Consider the following 20171-nt stretch of genomic DNA (forward strand, 5'->3'; position numbering starts at 1 on the left):
ACTGCACTCCAATCTTTCCCACTCCAATCCATTCCATTCTATTCCATTCCATTCCGTTCCACTCCATTCCATTCTACTCCTTTCCACTCCACTCCATTCTTTGCATTCCATTCCCTTCCACTGCTTTCCATTCCATTACTTTCAATTCTATTCTATTCTCCTCCGTTCCACTCAACTCTACTCCACTCCACTACATTCCATTACATCCAAATCCATTCCACTCCATTCCACTCCTCCACTTTGCTGCAATGCTCTCCTCTCAATTCCACTCCTTCTCATTCCATTCCGCTCCATTCCACTGCTATCCTCTCCACCTCAATCAACTCCAGGTCATTCCATTCCATTCCATCCCATTCCATTTCTCTCCATTCCATTCCACTCCACTCCACTTCACTCTAATCCAATCCATTCCATTCCATTCCATTCCTTTCCATATTATTCCACTCCATTCCTTTCCATTGCATTCCATTCCATTCCACTCTGGCCCCCTCCATTCCACTCCACTCCTCTACGTTCCATTACATCCAATTCCATTCCACTGCATTCCTATCCTCTCCTCTCCAGTGCACTCCACTCCTGTCCATTCCACTCCTTTCCATTCCATTCTGCTCCATTCCACTGCAATGCACTCCACTGCACTCCACTGCACTCCACTGCATTTCATTCAAATGCCTTCCATCCCATTGCATTCTTCATTCCACTCTGCTCCAACTCACTCCATTCCACTCCACTCCTCTCCGTTCCATTCCATTCTACGGCATTCCATTCCATTACTTTATTTCGAGAATATCTCACTCAGTCAGCCAGCCTGGAGTGCAGTGGCCCCATCCCACCTCCCGCTCCGTTCCATTCCACTCCGCTCCGCTCCTTTCCTTTCCGTTCCATCCACTCCACTACTTTCCATTACTTCCGATTCCATTCCACTCCATCGCACTCCTTTCCACTCTACTGCACTCCTCTCTACTCCATTTCACTGCATTTGATTCCATTTCGCTCCATTCCATTGCACTCAACTCCACCCCACTCCAGTCCACTTCATTCCATTCCATTCCGTTCCATTCCTCTCCGTTCCACTCCAATCCACTTCACTTCACTCCACTCCACTCCAATGCACCCCATTGCATTCCATTCCATTCCACTGCATTCCATTACATTCCTTTCTTTCGAGAGTATCACACTCTGTCACTCATCCTGGAGTGCAGTGGTACAATCTCAGCTTCCATTGCGTTCCATTCCATTCCATTCCATGAGACTCCTCTGCACTCCACTCCATTCCATTCCACTTCACACATCGTCACTCCACTCCACCCCTTTCCAATCCACTCCACTCCATTGCATTCCACTGTGCTCCATTCCATGCCACTCCGTTCTTTTCCTCACCGCTCCAATCGACTCCACTCCACTGCATTCCACTCCCCTCCATTCCATTCAATTCCATGCCATTCCGATGTATTTCACTCCACTCCACTCCACTCAATTCCTGTCCATTACCCTCCTCTCAAATACTTTCCACTCCAGTACACTCCATTGGATTACATTCCACTACAGTCCACTCCACTCCTCTCCATTCCACTACATTCCATTCCATTTCGTTCCATTCCACTCCCCTCCCTTCCATTCGTTTCCACACCATTCCACTCCACTCCATTCCATTCCAATCCACTCTAATCCACTCTACTCCACTCCTTTCCACTTCTTTCGATTCCTCTACTTTCAACTCCACTCCACTCCCTTCCACTCCAATCCAATCCATTCCATTCCATATAATTACACTCCCTTCCACTCTACTCCATCCACTGTATTCCAATCCACTGCTGTTAACTCCACTCTGCTCCCCTCCATTCCAATCCACTCCATTCTACTCTATTTCTCTCCATTCCATTCCTTTCCACTTCATTCCAATCTACTCCATTGCATTCCACTCCACTCCATTCCACTCCTTTCAGACCTTTCCACTCCATTCCATTCCTCTCCACTCCACTCCATTCCACTCCATTCCACTCAATTCCATTCCATTCCATTCCCCTCCATTCCACTCAACTCCATTCCATGCCATTCCTTTCCAAACTATTCCACGTCACTCCATTCCATTCCATTCCTATCCATTCTACTCCACTCCACTCCGTTTCCAACCCACTCCATTCCATTCCATTCCTTTCCATTCCATTCCATTCTACTCCATTCCTCTTCCCTCCACTCCACTCCACTCCATTCTATTCCACTCCATTCCACTGCACTCCAATCTTTCCCACTCCAATCCATTCCATTCTATTCCATTCCATTCCGTTCCACTCCATTCCATTCTACTCCTTTCCACTCCACTCCATTCTTTGCATTCCATTCCCTTCCACTGCTTTCCATTCCATTACTTTCAATTCTATTCTATTCTCCTCCGTTCCACTCAACTCTACTCCACTGCACTACATTCCATTACATCCAAATCCATTCCACTCCATTCCACTCCTCCACTTTGCTGCAATGCTCTCCTCTCAATTCCACTCCTTCTCATTCCATTCCGCTCCATTCCACTGCTATCCTCTCCACCTCAATCAACTCCGGTTCATTCCATTCCATTCCATCTCATTCCATTTCTCTCCATTCCATTCCACTCCACTCCACTTCCCTCCAATCCACTCCATTCCATTCCATTCTACTCCATTCTATTCCATTCCATTCCATTCAATTCCATTCCGTTCTGTTGTACTCCATTGCATTCTTTTCCTTTCTTTCGAGAGTATCTCACTCTGTCACTCAGCATGGAGTGCAGTGGCACAGTCTCAGCTCCCGTTCTGTTCTGTTCCATTTCTTTCCGTTCCACTCCATTCAGCTCTGCTAGGCTGTGCTCCGTTCCATTTCCTTCCATTCTACTCCAGTCCACTCCACTACATTGCGTTACAGCCAATTGCATTCCACTGCTTTACACTCCTCTACACTTAACTGCATTCCACTCCACTCCATTTCACGCCATCCCCTTGCATTCATCTCCATTGCACTGTATTCCGCTCCACCTCACTCCGCTCCATTTCAATCCATTCCATTCCATCTCATTCCAGTTCTCTCCATTCCAGGCCACTCCACTTCACTCCACTCTGTTCCCATGCAGTCCACTCCATTCCATTCCATTCCATTCCTTTCTTTCAATGTTATCTCACTCTGTCACATAGCCTGGGGCACAGTCGCACAATCTCCGCTTCCGTTCCATTCCATTCCATGCCATTCCATTCCATTCCATTACACTCCATTCCGCTACAATCTACCCCACTGCATTCCACTCCACTCCACTCCATTCTATTGCACTCCACTCCAATCCATTCAATTCCATTCAATTCCATTCAATTCCATTCCTTTCCACTTCACTCCACTCCACTACATGCCACTCCATTCCTCTCCGTTCCATTCTGTTCCATTCCTTTCCACCCCACTCCACACCATTCCACTCCACTCCATTCCATTCCATTTCAGTCCACTCCACTCATCTCCACTCCAGTCCACTCCATTCCACTGCACTATACTCCATTTAATTCCACTCCCCTCCAGTCCACCGCACTCGAATCCTTTCCATTCAATTTCAATCCACTAAATTCCATTCCTTTCCACTACATTCCTTTCCGTTCCCTTCCATTCCACTCCATTCCGCTCCTCTGCAACCCACTCCATTCTACTCCACTCCATTCCACTCCATTCCATTCCACTCCATTCCAATCCACTCCTTTTCATTCCACTCCGTTACCTTCCACTCCATTCCACTCCACTTAACTCCATTCCATTCCATTCCACTCCATTCCTCTCGACTCCACATCACTCCACTCCTTTCATCTCCACTCCTCTCCACACAATTGCACTTCCCTCCTTTCGATTCCATTCCATTCTCTTCCTCTTACTCCCCTCCATTCCACTCCACTCCACTCCATTCCTCTCCATTCCACTCCATTCCATTTTATTCCATTGCATTCCACTCCATTGCATTCCCTTCCACTTCATTCCATTCCATGCCACTCCACTACACTCCACTCCAATCTGCTTCATTCAATTCCTATCCCCTTGTCTCCATTCTCTTCCATTCCACTCCATTCCATTCATTTCCACTCCATTCCTCTCCACTCCACTCCTCTCCATTTCACTCCATTCAATTCCATTGCAGTGCATTAAGTTCCACTTCATTCCATTCCTCTCCATTCCAGTTCATTCCAATCCAATCCACTCCACTCCATTCCATTCCTCTCCATTCCACTCATCTCCCTTCCTTCCCACTCTACTCTACTCCAGTCCATTCCGTTCCATTCCATTCCATTTGGTTCCATTCCATTCCACTCCACTAGACTCCACTCCACTCCCTTAGATTCCATAGTACTCCTTTTCACTGCATTCCAATCCACACCACTGCATTCCGTTGCATTCCCTTCCATTCCATTCGAATCCTCTCCATTCCACTACACTCTACTCCACTCCATTCCAATCCATTGGATTCCATTTCACTAAATTCCATTCCTTTCCACTCCATGCCACTCCACTCCCCTCCACTCCCGTCCACTCCACTGCATTCTGTTCCATTCTATTCCATTCCAGTCCACTCTACTCCTTCCACTCCTGTCCACTCCATTCCATTCCACTCCACTGCACTCCACTACATTCCATTGCATTCCACTCCCTTCCACTCCAATCCACTCCATTGCAGTGCACTCCGCTCTATTCCACTCCACTCCATTCCATTCCATTCCATTGCATTCCACTCCATTCTATCCTGTTTCACTCCATTCCACTCTACTCCACGGTACTACATTCCCTTCCATTCCACTCCTTTGAAATCAGTTCTTTCCTTCCACAGAATCTCTCTCGGTCACTAAGGCTGGAGTGTAGTCACACAATCTCAGCTCACATTTCTCTTCTCCATTCCATTGCATTCCATTCCATCCCATTCCATTTCTTTCTATTTCACTCCACTCCACTGCATTCCATTCCACTGCATCCCGTTCCATTCCACTCTGTTCCTCTTCACTCCACTCGATTCTACTCCTGTCCACTACATTCCATTCCATTTCACAACACTGCATTCCATTCCATTCTTTCGACACGATATCACTGTGTCAAACAGCCTGGAGAGCTTAGGCACAATCTCAGCTCACATTACATGTCAACTTTCTATTGAACTGCATTCTATTGCATTAAATTAATTTGCATCCCATTCCATTCCTTTGCTTTCCATTACATTCAATTCCATTCCATTCCACTCCTTTCCACTCCACTCCACTCCAGTACGTTCCTTTACATCCGATTCCATTCCACGCCATTGCACTCCTCTCCACTCCACTGCACTGCACTCCACTGCACACCATCCCATTACTTTCTGCTCCATTCCACAGCACTACACTCCTCACCACTCCACTCCACATCATTCCATTCCTTTACATCCGATTCCATTCCATTCCATTCCTCTCCATTCCACTGCACTCTACTTCAGTCCACTCGAATCCACCCAATTAAAAATTCTTTCCATTCCATTTCTTTCTTTCAAGGGTATCTCACTCTGTCACCCAGCGTGGAGTGCAGTGGCACAATCTCAGCTCACATATCATTTCATCATTCCATTACATTCCATTGCATTCCATTCCATTCCAGTGCACTCCACTCCACTCAATTCCACTCCACTCCACTCCAATACGTTCCATTCCATTCCATTCCAATCCCTTCCATTCCACTCTGTTTTATCGACAGGATCTCCCTCTCTCACGCAGGCTCCAGCGCAGTGGCCAAATCACTGCACATATTTCTTCATTCCATTCGATTCAATTCCACTTCATTCCATTGGATTCCATTCCACTCCACTCCGTTCCATTCCACTCCACTCCGTTCCTTTCCTCTCCATTCCATTCCACACCATTCCACTCTCCTCCATGACACTCCACTCTATTTCACTCTCCTCCACTACACTCCTCTCCATTCCATTCCATTCCATTCCATTCCATTCCATTCCATTCCATTCCGTTCCTTTTTTTCCACAGGATTTCATTCCGTCACAAAGGCTGGAGTGCAGTGGAACAATAACAGCTCACATTTCCTTTCAGCAGTCCATTGCATTCCATTCCAACCCATTGCATTCCATTCTATTTCACTCCACGATACTCCACTCCACTCCGTTCCATTCCACTCCGTCCCATTCCATTCGTCTCCACTCGACTCCACTCCACTCCACTCCACTCCATTCCATTCAATTCCATTCCACTCCATTCCATTTCACTCTATTGCATTCCATTCCTTTCTATCCACAGGTTATAACGTGTCACCCAGTCTGGAGTGCAGTGGCACAATCTCAGCTCACACTACATGTCAACTTTCCATTGTATTATATTCTATTACAATGGACTCCATTGCATTCCACTACATTCCACTACTGTCCACTCAATTCTAGGCCATTCAACTCCGTTCCACTCCACTGCACTCCACTTCATTCCACTCCATCCCATTCCTTTCCACTCCATTCCACTATAATCCATTCCACCCCACACCACTCCAATTCATGCCATTACGTTCCATTTCATTCCATTCCTCCACATTCCACTCCACTAATATCCACTCTGTTCCATTCCATTCCACTGCGTTCCATTCCATTCCTTTCTTTTGAGAGTATGACACTCAGTCACCCTGTCTAGAGCACATTGGTAAAATCTCAGCTCCCATTCCATTCCATCCCATTCCATTCCACTCCACTCCAGTCCACTCCATTCTGCTCTGCTCCATTCCAGTCCATTACACTGCACTCCATTCCCTTCCACTACACTCCAATCCACTCCACTCCACTCCACTACTATCCATTCCATTCCACTCCATTCCACGCCATTCCACTCCACTCCATTCCATTCCTTTCCTCTCCGCTCCACTCAATTCCATTCCATTCCACTACACTCCAATCCATTCCACTCCTCTCCACTCCACTCCATTCCATTCTATTCCATTCCATTCCATTCTATTCCTTTCCACTCCACTCCATTCCATTCCATTCCACTCCATTCCATTTAACTCCATTCCACTCCAGTCCACTAAATTCAATTTCACTCCGTTCCACTCCTTTCCACTTCATTACATTGCACTCCATTCCACTCCAATCCATAGGACTCCATCACACTCCTTTCCATTCCTTTCCACTCCACTCCACTAAAATCAACTGCGTTTCCCTCCACTCCCTTCCATTTCATTTAATTCCACTCCACTCCACTCCACTCCATTCCACTCCACTCCATTCCATTTGATTCAATTCCATTCCACTCCATTCCATTCCATTCCAGTCCGCTCGACACCATTCCCCTCTAATCCACTGTACTCCATTCCACTCCATTCGACTCCATTCCACTCCATTCAACTCCATTCCACTCCGTTACCTTCCACTCCATTCCACTCCTATTCACTCCATTCACTTCCACTCCACTCCACACCACGATATTCCATTCAACTGCACTCCACTTCTCTCAATTCCATTCCACTCCACTCCCCTCCACTCCACTCCATTCCATTCCATTCCACTCCACTCTACTCCAATGCATTCCATTCCACTCCATTTATCGCCACTGCATTCCATTACACTCTACTCCATTCCATTCTATTCCATTCCATTCCACTCCACTACATTCCACTCCAATCCACCTCATATCATTCCATTCCATTACACTCCGTTCCATTCCATTGTACTCCATTGAAGTACATTCAGCTCCATTCCACTCCACTCCACACCACTCTACTCCACTCTACTCCTTTCCATTCCTTTCCAATCCACTCCATTGCATTCAATTCCACTCCATTCTGTGCCAGTCCATTCCATTCCACTCCATTCCACTCTACTTCTTTCCACTCCGTGCCATTACAGTCCATGCATTCCATTTCATTCCACTCCACCCCGCTCCACTCCACTGCATTCGCTTCCATGCCACTCCATTCCCTTCCACTCCACTCCATTCCATTTCATTCCATTCCATTTCACTCCATTGTATTCCATTCACTTCCTACGACAGGATATCACTATGTCACCCTGGCTGGAGTGCAGTGTCACAATCTCAGCTCATATAACATGTCAACTATACATTCCATTGCATTCTATTCCATTGCATTCCATTGCATTCTTTTAATTCCGTTGCATTCAATTCTATTCCTTTCCATTCCATTCCATTCCATTCCATTCCATTCCTCTCAATTCCATTCCATTCCATTCCATTCCATTCCATTCCTCTCAATTCCATTCCATTCCATTCCATTCCTCTCAATTCCATTCCATTCCGCTCCATTCCAGTCCATTCCACTAAATTCCACTACACTACACTCAATTCTAGTCTATTGCACTCCATCCCATTCCACTCTGTTCCATTCCACTCCATTTGATTCCATTCCACTCCACTCCATTCCGCTGCACTCCATTCCATTCTGCTCCATTCCCCTCCTCTCCATTCTATCACATTCCACTCCACTCCACTCCATTCCATTCCACTCCATTTCACGCCACTCCACTCCATTTCAATCCACTCCGTTCTATTCCATTCCATTCCATTCTATTCCACTCCACTCCTTTCCATTGCATTCCATTCCATTCCACTCTGGCCCACTCCATTCCACTCCACTCCTTTACGTTCCATTACATCCAATTCCATTCCACTGCATTCCTATCCTCTCCTCTCCAGTGCACTCCACTCCTGTCCATTCCACTCCTTTCCATTCCATTCCGCTCCATTCCACTGCAATGCACTCCACTGCACTCCACTGCATTTCATTCAATTCCCTTCCATCCCATTGCATTCTTCATTCCACTCTGCTCCAACTCACTCCATTCCACTCCACTCCAATCCGTTCCATTCCATTCTTCGGCATTCCATTCCATTCCTTTATTTCGAGAATATCTCACTCAGTCAGCCAGCCTGGATTGCAGTGGCCACATCCCACCTCCTGCTCCGTTCCATTCCACTCCGCTCCACTCTTTTCCTTTCCGTTCCATCCACTCCACTACCTTCCATTACTTCCGATTCCATTCCACTCCATTGCACTCCTTTCCACTCTACTGCACTCCTCTCTACTCCATTTCACTGCATCTGATTCCATTTCGCTCCCTTCCATTGCACTCAACTCCACCCCACTCCAGTCCACTTCATTCCATTCCATTCCGTTCCATTCCTCTCCGTTCCACTCCAATCCACTTCACTTCACTCCACTCCACTCCAATGCACCCCATTGCATTCCATTCCATTCCACTGCATTCCATTCCATTCCTTTCTTTCGAGAGTATCACACTCTGTCACTCATCCTGGAGTGCAGTGGTACAATCTCAGCTTCCATTGCGTTCCATTCCATTCCATTCCATTAAATGAGACTCCTCTGCACTCCACTCCATTCCATTTCACTTCACCCATCGTCACTCCACTCCACCCCTTTCCAATCCACTCCACTCCATTGCATTCCACTGTACTCCATTCCATGCCACTCCGTTCTATTCCTCATCACTCCAATCGACTCCACTCCACTGCATTCCACTGCCCTCCATTCCATTCAATTCCATGCCATTCCGATGTATTTCACTCCACTCCACTCCACTCAATTCCTGTCCATTACCCTCCTCCCAAATATATTCCACTTCAGTGCACTCCATTCGATTACATTCCACTCCAGTCCACTCCAATCCTCTCCATTCCACTACATTCCATTCCATTTCGTTCCATTCCTCTCCCCTCCCATCCATTCGTTTCCATACCATTCCACTCCACTCCATTCCATTCGAATCCACTCTAATCCACTCTACTCCACTCCTTTCCACTTCCTTCGATTCCTCTACTTTCAACTCCACTCCACTCCCTTCCACTCCAGTCCAATCCAATCCATTCTATTCCATATAATTACACTCCCTTCCACTCTACTCCATCCACTGTATTCCAATCCACTGCTGTTAACTCCACTCTGCTCCCTTCCATTCCAATCCACTCCATTCTACGCTACTTCTCTCCATTCCATTCCTTTCCACTTCAATCCAGTCTACTCCATTGCATTCCACGCCACTCCATTCCACTCCTTTCAGACCTTTCCACTCCATTCCATTCCTCTCCAGTCCACTCCACTCCACTCCATTCCACTCAATTCCATTCCATTCCATTCCCCTCCATTCCACTCTACTCCATTCCATGCCATTCCTTTCCAAACTATTCCACGTCACTCCATTCCATTCCATTCCATCCATTCTACTCCACTTCACTCCCTTTACAATCCACTCCATTCCATTCCATTCCTTTCCATTCCATTCCATTCTACTCCATTCCTCTTCCCTCCACTCCACTCCACTCCATTCTATTCCACTCCGTTCCACTGCACTCCAATCTTTCCCACTCCAATCCATTCCATTCTATTCCATTCCATTCCGTTCCACTCCATTCCATTCTACTCCTTTCCACTCCACTCCATTCTTTGCATTCCACTCCCTTCCACTGCTTTCCATTCCATTACTTTCAATTCTATTCTATTCTCCTCCGTTCCACTCAATTCTACTCCACTCCACTACATTCCATTACATCCAAATCCATTCCACTCCATTCCACTCCTCCACTTTGCTGCAATGCTCTCCTCTCAATTCCACTCCTTCTCATTCCATTCCGCTCCATTCCACTGCTATCCTCTCCACCTCAATCAACTCCAGGTCATTCCATTCCATTCCATCCCATTCCATTTCTCTCCATTCCATTCCACTCCACTCCACTTCACTCCAATCCATTCCTTTCCATTCCATTCCATTCCATTCCATATTATTCCACTCCATTCCTTTCCATTGCATTCCATTCCATTCCACTCTGGCCCACTCCATTCCACTCCACTCCTCTACGTTCCATTACATCCAATTCCATTCCACTGCATTCCTATCCTCTCCTCTCCAGTGCACTCCACTCCTGTCCATTCCACTCCTTTCCATTCCATTCTGCTCCATTCCACTGCAATGCACTGCGCTGCACTCCACTGCACTCCACTGCATTTCATTCAATTGCCTTCCATCCCATTGCATTCTTCATTCCACTCTGCTCCAACTCACTCCATTCCACTCCACTCCACTCCGTTCCATTCCATTCTACGGCATTCCATTCCATTCCTTTATTTCGAGAATATCTCACTCAGTCAGCCAGCCTGGAGTGCAGTGGCCCCATCCCACCTCCCGCTCCGTTCCATTCCACTCCGCTCCGCTCCTTTCCTTTCCGTTCCATCCACTCCACTACTTTCCATTACTTCCGATTCCATTCCACTCCATCGCACTCCTTTCCACTCTACTGCACTCCTCTCTACTCCATTTCACTGCATCTGATTCCATTTCACTCCATTCCATTGCACTCAACTCCACCCCACTCCAGTCCACTTCATTCCATTCCATTCCGTTCCATTCCTCTCCATTGCACTCCAATCCACTTCACTTCACTCGACTCCACTCCAATGCACCCCATTGCATTCCATTCCATTCCACTGCATTCCATTCCATTCCTTTCTTTCGAGAGTATCACTCTGTGTCACCCATCCTGGAGCGCAGTGGTACAATCTCAGCTTCCATTGCGTTCCATTCCATTCCATTCCATGAGACTCCTCTGCACTCCACTCCATTCCATTCCACTTCACCCATCGTCACTCCACTCCACCCCTTTCCAATCCACTCCACTCCATTGCATTCCACTGTGCTCCATTCCATGCCACTCCGTTCTTTTCCTCACCGCTCCAATCGACTCCACTCCACTGCATTCCACTCCCCTCCATTCCATTCAATTCCATGCCATTCCGATGTATTTCACTCCACTCCACTCCACTCAATTCCTGTCCATTACCCTCCTCTCAAATACTTTCCACTCCAGTACACTCCATTGGATTACATTCCACTACAGTCCACTCCACTCCTCTCCATTCCACTACATTCCATTCCATTTCGTTCCATTCCACTCCCCTCCCTTCCATTCGTTTCCACACCATTCCACTCCACTCCATTCCATTCCAATCCACTCTAATCCACTCTACTCCACTCCTTTCCACTTCTTTCGATTCCTCTACTTTCAACTCCACTCCACTCCCTTCCACTCCAATCCAATCCATTCCATTCCATATAATTACACTCCCTTCCACTCTACTCCATCCACTGTATTCCAATCCACTGCTGTTAACTCCACTCTGCTCCCCTCCATTCCAATCCACTCCATTCTACTCTATTTCTCTCCATTCCATTCCTTTCCACTTCATTCCAATCTACTCCATTGCATTCCACTCCACTCCATTCCACTCCTTTCAGACCTTTCCACTCCATTCCATTCCTCTCCACTCCACTCCATTCCACTCCATTCCACTCAATTCCATTCCATTCCATTCCCCTCCATTCCACTCAACTCCATTCCATGCCATTCCTTTCCAAACTATTCCACGTCACTCCATTCCATTCCATTCCTATCCATTCTACTCCACTCCACTCCGTTTCCAACCCACTCCATTCCATTCCATTCCTTTCCATTCCATTCCATTCTACTCCATTCCTCTTCCCTCCACTCCACTCCACTCCATTCTATTCCACTCCATTCCACTGCACTCCAATCTTTCCCACTCCAATCCATTCCATTCTATTCCATTCCATTCCGTTCCACTCCATTCCATTCTACTCCTTTCCACTCCACTCCATTCTTTGCATTCCATTCCCTTCCACTGCTTTCCATTCCATTACTTTCAATTCTATTCTATTCTCCTCCGTTCCACTCAACTCTACTCCACTGCACTACATTCCATTACATCCAAATCCATTCCACTCCATTCCACTCCTCCACTTTGCTGCAATGCTCTCCTCTCAATTCCACTCCTTCTCATTCCATTCCGCTCCATTCCACTGCTATCCTCTCCACCTCAATCAACTCCGGTTCATTCCATTCCATTCCATCCCATTCCATTTCTCTCCATTCCATTCCACTCCACTCCACTTCCCTCCAATCCACTCCATTCCATTCCATTCTACTCCATTCTATTCCATTCCATTCCATTCCATTCCATTCCGTTCTGTTGTACTCCATTGCATTCTTTTCCTTTCTTTCGAGAGTATCTCACTCTGTCACTCAGCATGGAGTGCAGTGGCACAGTCTCAGCTCCCGTTCTGTTCTGTTCCATTTCTTTCCGTTCCACTCCATTCAGCTCTGCTAGGCTGTGCTCCGTTCCATTTCCTTCCATTCTACTCCAGTCCACTCCACTACATTGCGTTACAGCCAATTGCATTCCACTGCTTTACACTCCTCTACACTTAACTGCATTCCACTCCACTCCATTTCACGCCATCCCCTTGCATTCATCTCCATTGCACTGTATTCCGCTCCACCTCACTCCGCTCCATTTCAATCCATTCCATTCCATCTCATTCCAGTTCTCTCCATTCCAGGCCACTCCACTTCACTCCACTCTGTTCCCATGCAGTCCACTCCATTCCATTCCATTCCATTCCTTTCTTTCAATGTTATCTAACTCTGTCACATAGCCTGGGGCACAGTCGCACAATCTCCGCTTCCGTTCCATTCCATTCCATGCCATTCCATTCCATTCCATTACACTCCATTCCGCTACAATCTACCCCACTGCATTCCACTCCACTCCACTCCATTCTATTGCACTCCACTCCACTCCATTCAATTCCATTCAATTCCATTCAATTCCATTCCTTTCCACTTCACTCCACTCCACTACATGCCACTCCATTCCTCTCCGTTCCATTCTGTCCCATTCCTTTCCACCCCACTCCACACCATTCCACTCCACTCCATTCCATTCCATTTCAGTCCACTCCACTCATCTCCACTCCAGTCCACTCCATTCCACTGCACTATACTCCATTTAATTCCACTCCCCTCCAGTCCACTGCACTCCAATCCTTTCCATTCAATTTCAATCCACTAAATTCCATTCCTTTCCACTACATTCCTTTCCGTTCCCTTCCATTCCACTCCATTCCGCTCCTCTGCAACCCACTCCATTCTACTCCACTCCATTCCACTCCATTCCATTCCACTCCATTCCAATCCACTCCTTTTCATTCCACTCCGTTACCTTCCACTCCATTCCACTCCACTTAACTCCATTCCATTCCATTCCACTCCATTCCTCTCGACTCCACATCACTCCACTCCTTTCATCTCCACTCCTCTCCACACAATTGCACTTCCCTCCTTTCGATTCCATTCCATTCTCTTCCTCTTACTCCCCTCCATTCCACTCCACTCCACTCCATTCCTCTCCATTCCACTCCATTCCATTTTATTCCATTACATTCCACTCCATTGCATTCCCTTCCACTTCATTCCATTCCATGCCACTCCACTACACTCCACTCCAATCTGCTTCATTCAATTCCTATCCCCTTTTCTCCATTCTCTTCCATTGCACTCCATTCCATTCATTTCCACTCCATTCCTCTCCACTCCACTCCTCTCCATTTCACTCCATTCAATTCCATTGCAGTGCATTAAGTTCCACTTCATTCCATTCCTCTCCATTCCAGTTCATTCCAATCCAATCCACTCCACTCCATTCCATTCCTCTCCATTCCACTCATCTCCCTTCCTTCCCACTCTACTCTACTCCAGTCCATTCCGTGCCATTCCATTCCATTTGGTTCCATTCCATTCCACTCCACTAGACTCCACTCCACTCCCTTAGATTCCATAGTACTCCTTTTCACTGCATTCCAATCCACACCACTGCATTCCGTTGCATTCCCTTCCATTCCATTCGAATCCTCTCCATTCCACTACACTCTACTCCACTCCATTCCAATCCATTGGATTCCATTTCACTAAATTCCATTCCTTTCCACTCCATGCCACTCCACTCACCTCCACTCCCCTCCACTCCACTGCATTCTGTTCCATTCTATTCCATTCCAGTCCACTCTATTCCTTCCACTCCTGTCCACTCCATTCCATTCCACTCCACTGCACTCCACTACATTCCATTGCATTCCACTCCCTTCCACTCCACTCCACTCCATTGCAGTGCACTCCTCTCTATTCCACTCCACTCCATTCCATTCCATTCCATTGCATTCCACTCCATTCTATTCTGTTTCACTCCATTCCACTCTACTCCACGGTACTACATTCCCTTCCATTCCACTCCTTTGAAATCAGTTCTTTCCTTCCACAGAATCTCTCTCGGTCACTAAGGCTGGAGTGTAGTCACACAATCTCAGCTCACATTTCTGTTCTCCATTCCATTGCATTCCATTCCATCCCATTCCATTTCTTTCTATTTCACTCCACTCCACTGCATTCCATTCCACTGCATCCCGTTCCATTCCACTCTGTTCCTCTTCACTCCACTCCATTCTACTCCTGTCCACTACATTCCATTCCATTTCACAACACTGCATTCCATTCCATTCTTTCGACACGATATCACTGTGTGAAACAGCCTGGAGAGCTTAGGCACAATCTCAGCTCACATTACATGTCAACTTTCTATTGAACTGCATTCTATTGCATTAAATTAATTTGCATCCCATTCCATTCCTTTGCTTTCCATTACATTCAATTCCATTCCATTCCACTCCTTTCCACTCCACTCCACTCCAGTACGTTCCTTTACATCCGATTCCATTCCACGCCATTGCACTCCTCTCCACTCCACTGCACTGCACTCCACTCCACACCATCCCATTACTTTCTGCTCCATTCCACAGCACTACACTCCTCACCACTCCACTCCACATCATTCCATTCCTTCACATCCGATTCCATTCCATTCCATTCCTCTCCATTCCACTGCACTCTACTTCAGTCCACTCGAATCCACCCAATTAAAAATTCTTTCCATTCCATTTCTTTCTTTCAAGGGTATCTCACTCTGTCACCCAGCGTGGAGTGCAGTGGCACAATCTCAGCTCACATATCATTTCATCATTCCATTACATTCCATTGCATTCCATTACATTCCAGTGCACTCCACTCCACTCAATTCCACTCCACTCCACTCCAATACGTTCCATTCCATTCCATTCCAATCCCTTCCATTCCACTCTGTTTTATCGACAGGATCTCCCACTGTCACGCAGGCTCCAGCGCAGTGGCCAAATCACTGCACATATTTCTTCATTCCATTCGATTCAATTCCATTTCATTCCATTGGATTCCATTCCACTCCACTCCGTTCCATTCCACTCCACTCCGTTCCTTTCCTCTCCATTCCATTCCACTCCATTCCACTCTCCTCCATGACACTCCACTCTATTTCACTCTCCTCCACTACACTCCTCTCCATTCCATTCCATTCCATTCCATTCCATTCCATTCCATTCCATTCCATTCCATTCCGTTCCTTTTTTTCCACAGGATTTCATTCCGTCACAAAGGCTGGAGTGCAGTGGAACAATAACAGCTCACATTTCCTTTCAGCAGTCCATTGCATTCCATTCCAACCCATTGCATTCCATTCTATTTCACTCCACGATACTCCACTCCACTCCGTTCCATTCCACTCCGTCCCATTCCATTCGTCTCCATTCGACTCCACTCCACTCCACTCCACTCCATTCCATTCAATTCCATTCCACTCCATTCCATTTCACTCTATTGCATTCCATTCCTTTCTATCCACAGGTTATAACGTGTCACCCAGTCTGGAGTGCAGTGGCACAATCTCAGCTCACACTACATGTCAACTTTCCATTGTATTATATTCTATTACAATGGACTCCATTGCATTCCACTACATTCCACTGCTGTCCACTCAATTCTAGGCCATTCAACTCCGTTCCACTCCACTGCACTCCACTTCATTCCACTCCATCCCATTCCTTTCCACTCCATTCCACTATAATCCATTCCACCCCACACCACTCCAATTCATGCCATTACGTTCCATTTCATTCCATTCCTCCACATTCCACTCCACTAATATCCACTCTGTTCCATTCCATTCCACTGCGTTCCATTCCATTCCTTTCTTTTGAGAGTATGACACTCAGTCACCCTGTCTAGAGCACATTGGTAAAATCTCAGCTCCCATTCCATTCCATCCCATTCCATTCCACTCCACTCCAGTCCACTCCATTCTGCTCTGCTCCATTCCAGTCCATTACACTGCACTCCATTCCCTTCCACTACACTCCAATCCACTCCACTCCACTCCACTACTATCCATTCCATTCCACTCCATTACACGCCATTCCACTCCACTCCATTCCATTCCTTTCCTCTCCGCTCCACTCAATTCCATTCCATTCCACTACACTCCAATCCATTCCACTCCTCTCCACTCCACTCCATTCCATTCTATTCCATTCCATTCCATTCTATTCCTTTCCACTCCACTCCATTCCATTCCATTCCACTCCATTCCATTTAACTCCATTCCACTCCAGTCCACTAAATTCAATTTCACTCCGTTCCACTCCTTTCCACTTCATTACATTGCACTCCATTCCACTCCAATCCATAGGACTCCATCACACTCCTTTCCATTCCTTTCCACTCCACTCCACTCCAATCAACTGCGTTTCCCTCCACTCCCTTCCATTTTATTTAATTCCACTCCACTCCACTCCACTCCATTCCACTCCACTCCATTCCATTTGATTCAATTCCATTCCACTAGATTCCATTCCATTCCAGTCCGCTCGACACCATTCCCCTCTAATCCACTGTACTCCATTCCACTCCATTCGACTCCATTCCACTCCATTCAACTCCATTCCACTCCGTTACCTTCCACTCCATTCCACTCCTATTCACTCCATTCACTTCCACTCCACTCCACACCACGATATTCCATTCAACTGCACTCCACTTCTCTCAATTCCATTCCACTCCACTCCCCTCCACTCCACTCCATTCCATTCCATTCCACTCCACTCTACTCCAATGCATTCCATTCCACTCCACTTATCGCCACTGCATTCCATTACACTCTACTCCATTCCATTCTATTCCATTCCATTCCACTCCACTACATTCCACTCCAATCCACCTCATATCATTCCATTCCATTACATTCCGTTCCATTCCATTGTACTCCATTGAAGTACATTCAGCTCCATTCCACTCCACTCCACACCACTCTACTCCACTCTACTCCTTTCCATTCCTTTCCAATCCACTCCATTGCATTCAATTCCACTCCATTCTGTGCCAGTCCATTCCATTCCACTCCATTCCACTCTACTTCTTTCCACTCCATGCCATTACAGTCCATGCATTCCATTTCATTCCACTCCACCCCGCTCCACTCCACTGCATTCGCTTCCATGCCACTCCATTCCCTTCCACTCCACTCCATTCCATTTCATTCCATTCCATTTCACTCCATTGTATTCCATTCACTTCTTACGACAGGATATCACTATGTCACCCTGGCTGGAGTGCAGTGTCACAATCTCAGGTCATATTACATGTCAACTATACATTCCATTGCATTCTATTCCATTGCATTCCATTGCATTCTTTTAATTCCGTTGCATTCAATTCTATTCCTTTCCATTCCATTCCATTCCATTCCATTCCTCTCAATTCCATTCCATTCCATTCCATTCCTCTCAATTCCATTCCATTCCGCTCCATTCCAGTCCATTCCACTAAATTCCACTACACTACACTCAATTCTAGTCTATTGCACTCCATTCCATTCCACTCTGTTCCATTCCACTCCATTTGATTCCATTCCACTCCACTCCATTCCGCTGCACTCCATTCCATTCTGCTCCATTCCCCTCCTCTCCATTCTATCACATTCCACTCCACTCCACTCCATTCCATTCCACTCCATTTCACGCCACTCCACTCCATTTCAATCCACTCCATTCTATTCCATTCCATTCCATTCTATTCCACTCCACTCCTTTCCATTGCATTCCATTCCATTCCACTCTGGCCCACTCCATTCCACTCCACTCCTTTACGTTCCATTACATCCAATTCCATTCCACTGCATTCCTATCCTCTCCTCTCCAGTGCACTCCACTCCTGTCCATTCCACTCCTTTCCATTCCATTCCGCTCCATTCCACTGCAATGCACTCCACTGCACTCCACTGCATTTCATTCAATTCCCTTCCATCCCATTGCATTCTTCATTCCACTCTGCTCCAACTCACTCCATTCCACTCCACTCCAATCCGTTCCATTCCATTCTTCGGCATTCCATTCCATTCCTTTATTTCGAGAATATCTCACTCAGTCAGCCAGCCTGGATTGCAGTGGCCACATCCCACCTCCTGCTCCGTTCCATTCCACTCCGCTCCACTCCTTTCCTTTCCGTTCCATCCACTCCACTACTTTCCATTACTTCCGATTCCATTCCACTCCATTGCACTCCTTTCCACTCTACTGCACTCCTCTCTACTCCATTTCACTGCATCTGATTCCATTTCGCTCCCTTCCATTGCACTCAACTCCACCCCACTCCAGTCCACTTCATTCCATTCCATTCCGTTCCATTCCTCTCCGTTCCACTCCAATCCACTTCACTTCACTCCACTCCACTCCAATGCACCCCATTGCATTCCATTCCATTCCACTGCATTCCATTCCATTCCTTTCTTTAGAGAGTATCACACTCTGTCACTCATCCTGGAGTGCAGTGGTACAATCTCAGCTTCCATTGCGTTCCATTCCATTCCATTCCATTAAATGAGACTCCTCTGCACTCCACTCCATTCCATTTCACTTCACCCATCGTCACTCCACTCCACCCCTTTCCAATCCACTCCAATCCATTGCATTCCACTGTACTCCATTCCATGCCACTCCGTTCTATTCCTCATCACTCCAATCGACTCCACTCCACTGCATTCCACTGCCCTCCATTCCATTCAATTCCATGCCATTCCGATGTATTTCACTCCACTCCACTCCACACAATTCCTGTCCATTAACCTCCCCCCAAATATATTCCACTTCAGTGCACTCCATTCGATTACATTCCACTCCAGTCCACTCCAATCCTCTCCATTCCACTACATTCCATTCCATTTCGTTCCATTCCTCTCCCCTCCCATCCATTCGTTTCCACACCATTCCACTCCACTCCATTCCATTCGAATCCACTCTAATCCACTCTACTCCACTCCTTTCCACTTCCTTCGATTCCTCTACTTTCAACTCCACTCCACTCCCTTCCACTCCAGTCCAATCCAATCCATTCTATTCCATATAATTACACTCCCTTCCACTC

The sequence above is a fragment of the Pongo abelii genome, chromosome Y (genome assembly GCF_028885655.2).
Source record: "Pongo abelii isolate AG06213 chromosome Y, NHGRI_mPonAbe1-v2.0_pri, whole genome shotgun sequence".
NCBI lineage: Eukaryota > Metazoa > Chordata > Mammalia > Primates > Hominidae > Pongo > Pongo abelii.